Source organism: Perca flavescens, chromosome 22, assembly GCF_004354835.1.
Source record: "Perca flavescens isolate YP-PL-M2 chromosome 22, PFLA_1.0, whole genome shotgun sequence".
NCBI lineage: Eukaryota > Metazoa > Chordata > Actinopteri > Perciformes > Percidae > Perca > Perca flavescens.
The window spans coordinates 743,064-760,723 of record NC_041352.1 but is presented as its reverse complement, the minus strand read 5'-3'; positions in this window follow the sequence as shown (position 1 = coordinate 760,723).

Genomic DNA, 17,660 nt, shown 5'->3' with positions numbered 1-17,660 from the left:
GCAATAATAGTCACATTAAAGATAATGGATCAGTGACTAGAAATAGTTGTAGTAGTTTATGGCATAGCAGGGCACTGCAGGGCATAGCAGGGTGTAACAGGGCATAGCAGGGAGCGCAGCAGGACCACGCGGCGACAGCTGCAACCATGATTTAGGGGCCACCCTAATCCAAGGAAAAAACAACAGAAGGACTTCGGGGAATAAGCTCCCCAGAGCTAGGTTAGTAACAAGCATTTCTGGGACAAGGATGCACACAGATGGAAAGAGAGAGGAGAGAGGAGCTCAGTGTGTCAAAGGAAGTCATTGAAAATCTTTTAGAAAACAGGAGCCTATCATTTATGTAGCCTACTCCGTAACAACAGACTACCTGAACGCCTTTTTCTCATCTCGCATTCCACTCTCCACGCCACTGTCTTCGGACAAAAAGTCACGTCCTGAGATCGATAATGTTGTCAGACACTTTTACTAACAATCTGAGCCTGTCAGTACAAACAAAATCACTTTTATTCAGAGGTGTCAAGTAACAAAGTACAAATACTTCATTACCTTACTTAAGTAGAAATTTTGGGTATCTATACTTTACTGGAGTAATTATTTTACAGCTGACTTTTTACTTCTACTCCTTACATTTTCACGCAATTATCTCTACTTTCTACTCCTTACATTTTAAAAATAGCCTCGTTACTCCTATTTCAGTTTGGCTTGTTTTCATTCCGACTGGTCATCGTTCAAAAAATAAACATACAGTATACCATTCCGACACCCTATTGGTTTGAACACGATCCATCGCACCTGCACAGACCCGGTGCTAATATGGCACTCCGAAAACAGACGTTAGAGGGAACTGACACATCGCCGCATGGGACGCTATTCAACACTACACTCGACAGCAGGTAACGTTAGCCTACCATTAGCTAGCAGCTGGAGTAAACACGGTTAAAATGCTGACAACTAAACGGTCAGAGCTATCAATCTGTCAATCCTTTCCGTGTATTTCATTGGAGAGGATTCTAACACCAGACTGTAGCTGCCGTTGTCTGAAAAACAACACAGACTCAGCCTCGCCTCGCCAGCCTCATGGTGCATTCATAGCAGGGCTGGACTGGCCATCTGGCATACCGGGCATTTTCCCGGTGGGCTGACGCACTTTTGGGCCGAATCGCCGATATAAATAGGCCTTTTTTAATTTTTTGGCCGGGCCGGCCCATAAAGAATTCACAGCGGCCCATTGGTTACTTTTCTTTATTGACACTGGCCTGACCCAATCAAATCCAGGGACCCCCCTTCCGCACTCCGGGCCGCAAATTTACGAATCCCACCATGGCTACGCCTCCCGGCCCTGACACACAAGTTGTAATAGTTATGCTGGAAGTTTAGCATCCACCATTAAAATGGACAAACGACCACTAAAGTGCAAGGGAGGTGCAGAGAAATTACAGGAGAAAAAGATTAAGAATCTACAGGCGGATTCCTCAAAAATTTCGGACATGTTTGGGGCTGTAGTAGCTGCTTCAACATCAGCATTACCTGAAGCCGAGGAGGAGGAGAGGTGGCTGGCTAAACAGAGAAGCAGAAACAGCATCATGACAGGGACGAAGCCGCGAGGAGGAGGCGACAGGGCCATGGGAGCGAGTGAGGAAAAGATGGAAGAGAGAGTAGATGACGATGTGGTAAGGAGTAGGCAAATTAACAGGGACTCTCAGGAAGGGAGGGAGGCTGGCTGTGTGTGTGTGTGTGTGTGTGTGTGTGTGTGTGTGTGATAACGTTTGTCTGTAACATTAAAGTTAGTGGCTGCCACCTAACTGTTTAAGCTTACATTGAAAATGCTAGCGGTTAGCCTGTTGGGTAGCTGAAAAGTCTGTGATCTATAAAATCAGTGGTGATACAAGCATCAGTGTTCCTTGAATTGCTTAATTAGCTTCTCTTGTATTGGTGCTCTTTTCCAGGGCATATACTACTCTCAGCTTTATTGTAGCTTTTGGGAAGAGTTATGGTTATGGTTATTGTATTTAGCAGACACTTTTGTCCAAAGCAACAAAATATTAAACTTACAATAGTTAAAATTAAATTTAAAGTTGCTAAGCCAATATTAAGCAAAATAGTAATAATAACAATAATGACAATACAATATCAAATATCAATAATAAATATATATATAAAAATACCATATGTATAAATATACAAATCATAACTCTAAGAATGAATGAATTATTTAAGTGTAAGATCAACAGATAAATCTTGACACCCCTCTTGAAGGATCCAAAACTATCACATGAACGCTGAACACTAGGCAACTCATAGAATGCACGCATATTTTAAGAGAACTGTCTGCAGGGAATGGAGTGGGTGTGGGCCGCCTGGGCCAAAAATGCCAGGGCCGATTTTTTGTCCCAGTCCAGCCCTGATTCATAGCTATTGTAAAATACCTTTTTCCCATCCAGTGGTTGTTTTTGTAGTTTAACAGGAATTTACTGGTAAAATAAGTTTTTGTTATTACATTTTTAATACATCATTTCATTTCGACCCTGTGGCCTTAGCAATACACAAGCCGTTTCTTTTAGATCAATTTTTTATTGTTTTATATTTTGAACATACAAAACAGACAAATACAATTGAACAAGGTGCTCCTTTTTTAATATATATATACAGTACACGCCAAAAGTTTGGACACACCTTCTCATTCAATGTGTTTCTTTATTTTCATGACTATTTACATTGTAGATTCTCACTGAAGGCATCAAAACTATGAATGAACACATATGGAATTATGTACTTAACAAAATCGTGTGAAATAACTGAGTAATAATAATAATTCTGCAAACCCTTGGTGTTCTCTCAATGAGCTTCATGAGGTAGTCACCTAAATTGGTTTTACCTTCACAGGTGTGCTTTGTCAGGGTTAATTAGTGGAATTATTTCCCTTATTAATAAAAAAGTAAAGGGTGGCTACTTTGAAGAATCTAAAATATAAGACATGTTTTCAGTTATTTCACACTTTTTTGTTAAGTACATAATTCCATATGTGTTCATTCATAGTTTTGATGCCTTCAGTGAGAATCTACAAATTGTCATGAAAATAAAAAGGAAAAGAGAAGGTGTGTCCAAACTTTTGGCCTGTACTGTGTATATATATATATATTTATATATATATATATATATATATATATATATATATATATATATATATATATATACATATTAGGGCTGTCAAAATTAACGCGTTAATTTTTGCGTTAATTTTTTAATATTTAACTCGTTAAAAAAAATTTACGAAATTAACGCCGCTACTCTGTATTGTTGCCCCGGTAATGAATTTTCTCCGGATATTGAGAGCCAGACTGTCATGGCGGCCGTTCAGAATACAATCTCATATTGTACTAAAATAGTTCACTGAAACATGTTTCTGAAAACTTTTTAAGCGAGAAATAGGCCGTGCAGTTGCTGAATCTGTCTTCATTTCAGCTCAACAAAAGGTCAGTTTAGAAGATGTTCGTCAGATTTTGAGAGACTAGTCACGTCACCTCACTCCGCTCGCCATTTCCGGGTGAGTCCCGACTGCCCTGCCGGCGACTGAACTCTCGGCTCGTTGGAGATGAACTGAACTCTCGGCTCGTTGGAGATGAACTGAACTCTCGGCTCGTTGGAGATGAACTGAACTCTCGGCTCGCCTGGAGATGAAAGTAGCCTGTAAAGTAGACGAGAGCAGGCGACAGCAGCCGGGGACGGTGACAAAAATCTGCTCTCAAGTCAGACAGTTTCTAGCCGTTTCAGCAGCCTTCAGCAGGACCAAATAAGCCAAATTGTTGCTGCTGTTGTTCTGAAAGATATTAAACATTCTAAACTTAGCAGAACCTTTCCTTGTTTGTTTTTTTCTTCATATTTGCAAAGTTAAATGATTTAGCATTTAAATATCCATTATTATAAGCTTCAGTCTCAATTTAAAAAAGCGATTAATCGCGATTAATTACAGCAAATTGTGCAATTAATTAGTTAATTTTTTTTATCGATTGACAGCCCTAATATATATATATATATATATATATATATATATATATATATATATATATATATACAGTATCTCACAAAAGTGAGTACACCCCTCACATTTTGGTAAATATTTCATTACACTGAAGAAATGACACTTTCCTACAATGTAAAGTATTAAGTGTACAGCTTGTATAACAGTGTAAATGTGCTGTCCCCTCAAAATAACTCAACATACAGCCATTAATGTCTAAACCGCTGGCAACAAAAGTCAGTACACCCCTATGTTAAATTCCCATAGAGGAAGGCAGATATTTATTTTTAAAGGCCAGTTATTTCATGGATCCAGGATACTATGCATCCTGATAAAGTTCCCTTGGCCTTTGGAATTAAAATAGCACCCCCCACATCATCACATACCCTTCACCATACCTAGAGATTGGCACGGGGTACTTTCCATAAAATCATCTCTCAATAAAAATCAAACTAGCTATTAGGCTAACTGACATAAAGCTACGCCAATCTCTATGGTGAAGGCTATGTGATGATGTGGGGCTATTTTAATCTGGTTCCAGAAAACAAAATACACTAAATGAGCAGGCTGAAGTAAATCAAAGTACAAAGGGAAAATCACAAAAACTAAACTGAGGATCAGAACCAGGATGGCATGATGGCATTTTCAAGCAACGTCAATTAAATGTCGTGCAGCACAGCTGGATTAGCTGTCCACTGTTTTTGTCATATGCTGTATTTTATGAAATCTGTCAGATGAGCACAACATTGTTCATTACAACTTCTATATTTACTTTTAATTCATTCACAACTTGGCATAATGTGACAACGACATATGGATGGAATAGTTTAAATCTTTTTTTATTTAACACACACACACACACACACACACACACACACACACACACACACACACACAGGCCCATATTTTATTGTGAAAGCACTACAAATGTTTGTATGAAAAGAACTCCAAACCTGTGTGTTCGCTTAAATTAATCCACCTTCCACCCACCTGAATTAATTATTTTCTCCGATTTAGAGACATTTCACTCTCCCTCTATCAGTCCCTGTTGGCTAAGTTGCCTTTTAAATAATGTATTGCACTGATGTATGAGTGTTTTTCTTAATGATTAACTTTAATGATTTCAGTAATTGTAAACGTTACCCTATGCGCTGTAATATTACTGCAGCAAATATCATGGGACATTTATGCAGCAAAACTAAAAACTCTAGTTATGAACTTGACAGAGGAAACAGAATTAAACCTTTAGCCTCATGAATTTAAAAAATATATATATATATATATATATATATATATATATATATATATATATATATATATATATATATATATATATATATATATATAATGCATTGAGATGCATTAGGGACATCCTTCAAGATTGCGCACTTAGATTGAAGTTGGAGGATTGTGGAGCAGAGGGGGTACAAAATCGGGAATTGGGATATGTCAAAGTCTATAGCCGCTTTCCGACCGGAGGGATTTTCGCAGTTCCTAGAACCTAAAATTCGTAGAACCCTTTTTTTCTCATGTTCCAACTGGACCAATTTGGGGATTACTAAGTTCCTCTGGCCGCAGTTCCTGTAACTCTTTCAGCTCCTACTTCAGGGCAGGGTCTTTTCGCTGTTCCCTTTTCAGCATAGGGACCTAGGTCAATGAGGGTTGAGTTTCTGGTACAGAGAGACCAACAACGGGACAATTTTAACAGTTTTCACCATCTTATTCATCACTTATCAATTCACTTCTGACAACGTTTTCGGCAAGAAATGAACTGTTTAGATTTCGAATATAGGCAGTCTTGCGAAAATTGACGCTAGCTCGTCGCTCGGACAGTCCTGCTCAGAGACCCCGCTGTAAGCTGGAGGTTTCTCAGACCGCTCTTGTTAATAAGAGGCTTTTATTTCACCGTTGACGGTTTGTTTGTTTAAATATCACAACACATGTCCATCATAAGATTAGCCTGACACACACACACACACACACACACACACACACACACACACACACACACACACACACACAGCGCAGCAGCAGAAGCGGGGGCGAGAGAGATACCCGTTTCTCTTCGGGAGACTTGTTTAAATTATGACAAATATGCTGTATACATCAGATTTAGTATTTAGTTCATGCTTTTTTTGGTGTATTTCTTTTCTGATTTTAACGCTATAAAGACCATTGTCGTGCTTGCATTACTCCCTTACCCCTCCTACCAGTCCCTATGGCCACTGGGCCAGTGCGAATGCAAATGGGAAAAAACGGTTTTGGGGGAGAGTAGTTAGTAGATCTGCTTAGAAGTGGACTTTTTCTATAACTACGTTCCTGTAAGTACTTGGTCGGAAAGCGGCTTATATCGACAACAATTCATTTATGGGATTGGTCCGGTGCAGCCAGAAGATCTGCTGGATGTCCCTCATTTTTGGCCGAAAGTCCCTCACCTTTCGCTTTCTTTATGTTGGCGTTCTAACCTCCGGTGGATTTGTGAGAACTATGGTTAACTTCTCCTCAGAATTTTGCAGGGTAAATCCAGACAGCTAGCTAGACCATCTGTCCAATCTGAGTTTTCTGTTGCACGACTAAAACTACTTTTGAACGTACACATGTTCCACCAAAACAAGTTCCTTCCTGAAGTTATATTGCAGAGGCACCGTTATTGCGTCCAGTGCTTAGCACTGCCCAAGACGATTGGGATTGGTTTAAAGTAAACCAGAGCTGTGGAGGTAGGTCTGGCAATGCGAGAATAGGGCAAAGAAGAGCAGGGTGATTAAACACTGACAGGAAGTAAAACAAGATATGACACAATGTGAGTATATCAAAATAAAACAGGAAACACTAAACATGAATAAATGAATGAATGAAACAAGGAACAAAAACCCTCTAGACAACTGATCACTGAACTAATATAGGCAACTAAAAAGATATAATGGAAGATAGTCTTCAAGTCTTCACAAAAGTCAAAGAGCCTCTGATATGGGCCGGGTCCAGGCTGCACGCCTAGTAGCACTCATGACTCTTTCCAAGACAAGCCTGGGCCCTGCTTATTAGATTCTTCCACAATTTATGTTGTGATAGGTAATCGAAAAAGAATGGTAAATAAGCAGGTAACTGCAAACTTTGCAAATTTAGCATCCATTCCTCGTCAGCCACAGTCTATCCCAAAAAATGAAAACACACTAACACTAGCACTACTAAACGTTAGGTCTTTGGCGGGAAAATCATTTTTAATCAATGATTTTATTATTAAGCACAATCTTGATTTTATGTTTTTAACTGAAACCTGGTTGGACCATAATAACTGCTGTTCTCATTGAGTCAGCCCCCCCTAACTTCAGTTTTATGAGTGAGAATAGAGTGAATAAGAAAGGAGGTGGAGTCGCCATTTTGTTTAATGACTCATTCCGATGTACGCAATTATCTTATGGAAATTTTGCTTCTTTTGAATATGTGGCTCTTCAGCTAAGATCCTCCCCTCAAGCTATACTTCTAAATATCTACAGGCCACCTAAATACTGTGCAAACTTCTTTGATGATTTTAATGAACTGCTGTCTATAATCTGTATTAACTTTGACCGTGTAATTATTGCTGGTGATTTCAACATTCATGTTGACAACCCCCAGGACCGAGGGACCAAAGAACTGTGTTGTGTTTTTGAGAGCTATGGACTGACTCAGCATGTTACACAGCCCACGCACAATAAGGGGCAAACACTGGACTTGATTATCTCCAAGGGTCTAAACATTTCCAAGGTTGTGGTGACTGATGTTGCTCTCTCTGATCATTCCTGTGTTTTCTTTAACGGCACTATCTCTGTGTCCAAAAGTGTTCAAACAAAGTTAATCAGAAAACGGTATATCACTGAAAACACCAGTGAATCATTCATTCAGCTTTTCTCCTCTACACCCACCCTCACTGGGGCCTCAGTCACTGAGCTTGTAGATAATTTCAACTGTAAAATTACGAATGTTATTGATGCTATTGCTCCCACTAAGGTCAAAGCTGTCTCTGGTAAGAAAAGATCTCCATGGAGAAATTTTATAGTTGTGAGAACAGAAAAAAGAGAGTGTCGAAAAGCTGAACGCAGTTGGCGAAAATCTAATCTCCAGATCCATTATAACACTTATAAAGACAGACTTTGCATTTATAATCTGGAACTAAGAAATGCAGGGCGGCCTTTTTCTCTGACATTATCGCCAGAAACAATAATAATTCACATGCTTTGTTTGCTACTGTTGATAGATTAACCAACCCTCCAGTACCAGTAGCATCTGAACTGTTGTCTACCAAGGCTTGCAATGACTTTGCCACCTTCTTCACAGACAAAATTCAGAAAATTAGACAAACAGTCAGTGCTTCCATATCAAGTACAGGATATGTGTTGTCACAGTGTGCACGCAAAACAAATTCCAACATGACACAATTTCATACGATCAACCTTAAAAACCTGGAGGACATTATACAACATCTGAAAACCTCCTCCTGTTGCCTTGATATTCTACCAACGGGTGTTTTCAAAAATGTTTCGAATTGTTTGGCTTCTGATCTTCTACAGATTGTAAACACGTCTCTGCTCTCAGGTATCTTCCCACAGGCCCTGAAAACTGCAGTCATCAAGCCACTCCTAAAAAAGAACAATCTAGACACAACACTAATGAGCAACTATAGGCCAATATCAAACCTTCCATTTTTAAATAAAATTATAGAAAAAGTGGTTTTTCAACAACTCAACTTTTTCTTATCGCTAAACAACAGTTTTGATGCCTTCCAGTCAGGTTTTCGACCACACCACAGCACCGAGACGGCTCTTGTTAAAGTCTTTAATGACATCCACTTAAACACAGATAGTGGCAAAATAGACCATGACATATTGCTTGACCGATTGGAAAACTGGCTTGGTCTTTCTGGCTCAGTACTAAAGTGGTTTGAATCCTATTTAAAGAATAGGGACTACTTTGTGTCTATAGGTAATTATACATCTGAGCATACAAATATGACGGACGTTGTTCAACATCTACATGCTTCCACTGGCTCAGATTATGGAAAACAACAAAATAAGTTACCATAGTTATGCGGATGACACACAAATTTACATAACCTTATCGCCAGGGAACTATAGCCCAATACAACAATTAAATATGTGCATTCAACAGATTAATGATTGGATGTGCCAGAACTTTCTTAAATTAAATGAAGAAAAAACGGAAGTGGTTGTTTTTGGAGCAAAAGAGGAACGATTGAAAGTCAGCGCTCAGCTTCAAACGACAATGTTAAAAACAACAGACAAAGCAAGAAATCTTGGTGTAGTCATGGACTCAGACCTGAATTTTAAAAGCCACATTAACGTAATTAAAAAATCAGCCTATTATCACCTTCAAAATATTTCAAGGGTTAAAGGACTTATGTCTCAGCAGGATTTGGAAAAACTTGTCCATGCTTTTATCTTCAGTAAACTTGACTACTGTAACGGTGTCTTTACAGGTCTCCCTAAAAAATCAATCAGACAGCTGCAGCTGATTCAGAACGCTGCTGCTCGAGTCCTCACTAAAACCAAGAAAGTGGATCACATCACTCCAGTACTGAAGTCTCTACACTGGCTTCCAGTGCCTCAAAGAATTGATTTCAAAATACTTTTACTGGTTTATAAATCACTAAACGGTTTAGGGCCAAAATACATTACTGATCTGCTACTACATTATGACCCAACCAGACCTCTCAGGTGGTCTGGGACAGGTCTACTTGTTGTCCCCAGAGTCAGAACTAAAAAGGGGGAAGCAGCGTTCAGTTTTTATGCTCCACATATCTGGAACAAACTCCCAGAAAACTCTAGGTCCGCTGCAACTCTCTGTTCTTTTAAATCCAGGCTGAAGACATCTTTTTAATGTTGCCTTTCTTTAAATAACCTATTTTTAACTGCTCTTTCTTTAAAATTCTTATACTGCACTATACATTTTATTCTTGTCTTTTAATGATCTTAAATTGTTGTTAATTGTTTTAATGCTTTGAAATTGATTTTAATTGTTTTCTAACTGTTTTTAATGTTTCATGTTTCATGTACAGCACTTTGAATTGCCTTGTTGCTGAAATGTGCTATACAAATAAAGCTGCCTTGCCTTGCCTTGGATGCACAGCCAGATTGACAGCTAGGAGGGACACATTGAAGCACCACATTGTCACAACATTTAAAAATTATGGGTTTATTCAGAACACCCCTCTGTCGCTTTCAAGTCACCTTTTGGCATCGCCTCAGCTCACTGGTACTAAAAAAAGTACCTGTTAGCAGGTACCATGTACTTTTTTTCGTAATGAAAAACCAAAAAAGGCGAGTAGAGTCGAGGCGAGTCAAGCAGGTAGGTCCGTGTAAAACGAAAAAACGGCCAGTTTCCCAATTACCATTAGTAAATAGGAAAACAAAAAACGGAAAACAACCCATTATTCGTTTTTTGTTTTGATATTAAAAAAAGGAAAACGAAAAACTATCTTGTTTTCTTTGATGTGTTTGTAGATGGAACTCGGAAATTAAATTGTGTGTATAAATCTTATTCCTCATTCATTTTTTTCGTGACCCGGAAGCAATCGTAGGTAGTAAGCGGCTTTCAGACAGGCTTGGACATCAATGAGACCCATGAGACCATGGACAGTTAGAATGATACGGACGTAAAAATGTTTTTAGACGAATATGCTAGTTTTATATTAGAAAACCGAAAGAATATGATGTATTGTGGGGATATAGCAGCTGCGTTGGGTTCACAGTTTGGAACGATACGGGGGTTTTCTGAGAGGAGTGTGCGGAGGTGGTGTGCTCAGCAGGGACTTGTCAGGGACTTCTGTCCTGACGGCCAACTTGAAGTTGAAATCGCTGAAGGTATTGCTGAGGCAAGTTTTTCTTTTTTTATCAATCACCGTTTACCGCTTTTGTTAAACATACAAATGAATGCTACTCTTAAAGTAAATAAAAAGCTGACCACAGCTAGGCCGATATGCAGACTAGGGCTAGGTCTATGCAATTTTTAGATTTCAATAAATCAGCAGAAGTGAAAAGAGTAAAAACAAATGTTCTACTTAAGTAAAAGTACTGTTACTTTGTTGTTTACTCAAGTACAAGTAAAATAGTAAAAGTAGCTAATTTAAAATGTAGTTACTTAGTTACTTTTTTAACCTCCAAAAATCACATTTATATTGATTTCATATCTTATTTATATTAATTATATCCCTGTTTGTTTGTATTTTGCGATTTGATAAGGGAAAGCCATATCATGGTTTCGATTTTAGTTTGTTTGACAGATATTTGCCAAAGCAATGGCGCAAAACAACGTCAGACCTTTTATGTGAAAATGAGAAATTTTGAAAATGTTTTCGCTTCATTATTATTATTATTATTATTAGACTATGATGGTTGTCTTGTTGTGTAGACTCATTTTTGATGAATGAGAGCAGTCAGCGCTAATCTCCTGTGACCACTTCATAATAAAAGTCAACTCAGTCCCTGCTGAGCACACCACCTCCGCACACTCCTCTCAGAAAACCCCCGTATCGTTCCAAACTGTGAAACCCAACGCAGCTGCTATATACGCAACTAGCATATTTGTCTAAAAACATGTTTACGTCCGTATCATTCTAACTGTCCATGGGTCTCATTGATGTCCAAATGATTTCCGGGTATGCAGCCGCTTACTACCTACGATCGCTTCCGGGTCACGAAAAAAATGAATGCGGAATAAGATTTATACAAACACAATTTAATTTCCGAGTTCCATCTACAAACACATCAAAGAAAATCGGATAACGAGATAGTTTTTCGTTTTCCGTTTTTTAATATCAAAACAAAAAACGAATAATGGGTTGTTTTCCGTTTTTTGTTTTCCTATTTACTAATGGTAATTGGGAAACTGGCCGTTTTTCGGTTTTGTTTTTTTCCTTTCAAAATGAAAATCCGTTGGCCGCCAAGTACACGGACCCAGGTACCATGTAATGGAAAAGCGCAAATAGAGGCTTCATGTTTGACTGCTGGCACAATCAGCCAATATCACACCAGGTGGTAACAGATTTTCCTATAAGTGCCATATGTTTGTTATTGGATGGATGGGCGTGGTGTTCCTGATGTAAAGTATGTTATAAATATTCTTTTGTGTTCAAATATGACTAATTATCACTACCTGACTAACTAAGGTATTACCACCTGGGACAGCCAGCTGGCACAATCTTCCTCTTCATACTGGAGAACTTCTTAAAAAAACTAAACACACACACACACACACACACACACACACACACACACACACACTGATTGAGTAAGTAAAATAAACTGCAATAAGAGGCTGAAGGGGTAAGAGGCAAAACTAGCAGGATTTTTAGAATAAGACTAAAATGCAGACAAACAGCAGAGGCAGAGTAAGTGTTAAAGGTGACTGTACTGTTCTCGCTGAGGTGTAGCAACTCCAACTAAACAGTGAGCTAAACTCTCTCTATTCATGAACATGAAGAAATCCTGAATTCTTTGTATGCAGATTTATTTTCTTCACATTCCATACACGAGATGAGGGATGAGAGACGAGAGAGCGAAACTAGGAAACAAACAGCAAAATACTATAATTAGCTAAGCCACCTAGCTTACATGAACATTACTTTTACAGCAAAAAAGCAATATGCTTAAAAGTTAACTTAGTCAGAACAAAGATTATATACATACAAGCGATGCTTCTGCTGGGGAGTCAACGGACAGGATGCATTATCCCTGGAACAAAGCCTATTTTTACAAAAACGTCTGCTACGGAGCCATAACGTGAGGTACAAGGTAATGAAGCCTTTTATACATTGTTGTGTTTCTTTAGAAATAAACAATGGACAAATAGAGTCTTTAAACGCTTCAGATGTAAAGTTATTCACTGTCAAGTCACGTCAAAATTAATGCTAGTCAGTGGAATGCTAACGGGAGATGATCTTTTTGTAGCATCAAAATGGCGCCATAGGAGGTTTGAGTTCTGAAGCGAAGCTTGCCCCATAGACAGTATATAATGGACCAATAGACCCCGTTGCTCTGGACGGAGACCAGTGAAGGCTATTAGAAGCACTTTTCCGGTGATGGCCAGCTTTACTGCGCAGCCTCCAACTGAGAGAATGTGACGTGAGCAACGTGTCTGAAAGTTGTAAGTCTTCTGGTAGCTGTGCCAAGAGAAATCTCAATCATTCCCAATCTTACAGAGACGGAGAGTGTAGGTGTATGTAAGGAGATAACATGGGCACAGGCTAATTATTGATCACTAACATGCTAGTTAACATTAGTAATTAAACCTAAACATCTCATGTAAGTCGAAACTGCCTGCGAGCTTCTCCTGTTCTGTACGGTAATTCCTCTACTATGCGACAGTAAGTCACTTGGTTATGACACAATCGTTAGCTTATTTTTACAAAAACGTCTGCTACGGAGCCATAACGTGAGGTACAAGGTAATGAAGCCTTTTATACATTGTCGTGTTTCTTTGGAACTAAACAACGGACAAATAGAGTCTTTAAACGCTTCAGATGTAAAGTTATTCGCAGTCAAGTGACGTAAAAAAAATGGCGGTCAGCGGAATGCTAACAGGAGGTGATGGCCAGTTAGCAACAAAATGGCGCCATGATGGCTCGAGTTCTGAAGTGAAGCTTACCCCCTTGGCTTGCCCCCTTGATTCTAATGTGATTTCCTACTTCCGGTTTTAGCGCAGTAAACAAACGTCAAAATAAGAGTCTGCATGAACTACTTCCTGTTTTAGTTCAATAAACAAATTTCAAAATAAGAGTCTGCATGAAACTGAAAGTATGCCAAGTTGAATGCATAAAAATTCAACATAAATGCCTGAGGGGCAGAACAGTGACCTTTAATGCAGGTGAAAGTAGGTGACCCAGGGCTGAAGATACAAAAAGAATCTGGCAGAAGGCTGGCTGTGGGTGATGGCTGATGAAGTAAAGAAGGTCAAGTTGAGGCAAGAATCTAAAGACACAAGTAGTACTTTGTAGCATAGTATAATGTCAAGTCAAGAGAGTTTTATTCATAAAGGTAAAAATCACAAATCACAGTATATGTTAGAATTTGTTAGCATTCTAATTAGCACTAAACACAAAGAACAGCTAAGGATAGTTTTGCAGGTATTTGGCCATAAACCAAAATACTGAACAAATAATATTGACCTGAAGATATAATCCATTAGTTTTAGCATTGTTTGTTTTTTTGTTATTTCATTGTTTCACGATGGACAAAAACATACTAAGTAAATCCAAAGTTGAGTGCACACAAGGAAATGTGTAGGGTTGTGTATCGTTTTTTTTTTCCCGATACCTGTGCTAAAACGATACTTTTAAAACCGTTCCTGAACCGATACTTAAAAAAAAAACACAATCACTTTTAATGCAGCACGAGTCTTATGAGTTATGAGTGAACACACCATTCCCATCCCATCTGTTGTTTCTCCGACAGCGACAGTGGCCACAGCAAGTGCAGCTAGTTTACTCTGTGTCTTTAGCTGCAGACTGTTGTACGTCCCTGAGTTGGAATCCTTTCCAGTGAAATACAGTCACACATTAGACCGTTTAGCTGTCAGCATTTTAACCATATAATTTTACGGTTGCAGGGAGGAAAATAGGCAAACTATTGAGATTATCACGTACAGACTAATTCATTTAATAATGAAAGGCTAATTTTTCTCATCTAATATTAGAGCTTTCTCCATTTCATTCTGGTGCCAACAGCTGCAACTGGTGTACAAGGTTATGAAGACGTTGCACACATTCTGGTTATGTTAATTAATCATGACTGTTTGGCAAAAAGGCAAAACTACAAAGAATATTGTGTTTTTCAGTATTTATGTCCTACAGATCACAAAGACCTGGAAAGAAGACAGACTACATATACAAACAAAAGGGAAAGACTCATAATCGCGGAAAATCAGCTGTTAGCCACTGGAGTGGTTATAATGACCGTTTCCCTCAGTAATGCTCCATGCTACAGGCTTGCTGTTTTGTTTTTGCTTTTGGTTGTGATATTGTAAAAGTTATATACGTTTATTATTGAAGGATTATTGATTGGCTACTGATAATTGTGACATTAATAAATTCTATTATACTTAAATAGCAGTTGCTTGTGATTATTTGTGTACTTATTGTAATAATTGCTGGATGAACACAGGTCCGTGCTGAAATTCACCCCTTCCTTTGTTCCCATTGAAAGGATCAACACAGAAATGAGACAGTTTGATTATTGGTCCCTGACTTGCAAGGTGGTGCCCCATTTTGATTGTTTGTCGATTTGATAAAGTTATTAATAAGCATATTCATACATTTATTAATATTGATAAAACAACTTTGATAATTTGCCAATGATCAAATCTGTACCCTACGAGTACCCAACACCAGTCCAAAATCCCTGGACCTTATCACAGGACCATAGGACATGAAGTAATCTGCCATCCTAGAACCAGCACACTATGAAATATTTTCATCAAGAGCAGCCTTGATGGTGTATAAAACATGTTTACTTTGTATCCTGGTTAGATGCTATCCAAATAGTGGACAATCCTGCTGTACAATAGAACACATCTTCTGCCAGTTGTATACAAATTTCACACTTTTAACTATAATGCAGAAATACATTTTATTATATACATATAAAAAGCTGATTTTTTTTTTTCTGAAACCAAATATTGTAAATAAGACAGCTAGCGGACTTTCCGACTGACAGTAAGTAGCTTAAAGCTTTTTTCCTTTGTCAATTATGATTTATAGAATGAAATGATTTACCATCCTGAGAACAAATGCCAGCAGGGAGTAAAAACCCACAAAGAGAGAAAATAGAAGGCAGCCATAATAAATAGTGATGTCCAAACGAAGCTTCTTAAAACATTTTCTTTATTTTCTGAGCCCAATAGACGGGGCTCCTTGTTCAACAAAGTGTTAAAAGCACAGTGAATTGCCATTCCTTGAGCCTAATTATTTTTTTTAAATCAATGCCATCTAGTCGGGTCAACAAATACAACTAATGAAGCTTCATTTTGACATCACTAGTAATATAGGTATTTTGACTAGTGCTAGCATGTTTCCAGCTGGCTAGCGAGTTAGCTTTTAGCTCCCACCTACACTAGTTTACTAACTGGTCCTGCTAGCTGTCACTACATCACCAAGCTTCTAGAACCACACATTTCGCAGAGACGCACGGATGAATTTTGCTGTGTCATTTTCTGGTGTGACTACTCAACGTGAAGAATTCACAGAGATTTGCAGGCAACTATACAATTCTATCAGAAATAATTTGCGTTTTTAAATGCTGGTGCAACCAGGCCTTCACTCTTATATTTGCGATATAGACAGTTGCGACAACTGTTTGCGCTGCTAATAATGCATTACACCAGTGCCATTAAACTGGAGGCCAATGTGGTCCTCTCATCTATATTTTAGAAATACTTTGTACTATCAAATATATTTGTGAGCAAAATATTGGAAATGCCGAACTTGGAGAAGAAACTGGTTTTGTTTGTGTTCAAGTGGAAGTAACAAGATGAACACGAGCATGCCTTTATGTAACTGATAACTGTGGCAGAAGTCTACAAATCCAGAGACCAATCCACTGTTAACTTATGGGACGCAGAGATCGAGTGACAGCGCAACCATGTCACTGAAAACATTTCATATTTTCTCTAGGGTAAATCGCCTTGACAACTACGATAAGAGACAAACAAGACGCAAGAAAAATGCATACATGCACAAAAAAGATATAACACAATAAAGGAAAGGGAAAAAGCCAAAAAGCATAATATGAGCACTTTAAACTATGGAAGGCTATGTGATGCACCATCCAGTGATGCCTGGAACATTCAAGACTAATGCATGCAGATAAGATTTAGCTTTTCAGGTGGAGCCTCAGAAAATGGGATAATTTCTTCACATGGTACCAAGAACTGCTAAAATGAAAATGGCAACAGTGAGAAAAAACAAGCCTGTACATCCCACTGCATTACTTTGAGCAGAAGTGTTCAATGTTTGCTACACTGACACCACCACACTTGTGTTAAATTTTTCAAAAAAACAAATATGGATATGATACCTACCTGATCAGAACTGTGATGAGTGTGTGCAGGATCGAGGAGGATATTTCTTGAGTAGCTAAAAAAAGATACACAGCCTCTGTATCCATTGTGCAGACCAGTTCAATGCAGGAATCCAGTTCCTCTTCATGTAACGTCCTAGATAAGGAAGCACCAATGGGAAGGTGTGCCCAATGTATCGTTTCAGAACACGACAAAAAATCAACTCACATAAACTTATTTACTGTCATATACGTTTAAATTAAATTGAATGGCGTGTAAAGTATACTGAGACAGAGTACATGAGGACTCTGTATACTGGTTGCAAATTTTCATTTAGTATTTTTTTATTTGTATGTTCCATATTTTGGGTGAAATAAATCTTTCTTACAGGAAAACAATGCATTGAACTTTTGATTTGATATGTGATACAAGGGTGCATATAGATCAGTAACATAAATGTTATCAAGCAATGTAACCAATATGAATGAATTATGGCGTACTTGACTTTATGAAGCATATTTTAAACAATAATGATGTGTATGCTAGATGCAAGATCATGTCAAGTAATCAGTCAAGTGAACTGTTATGGTTGTAG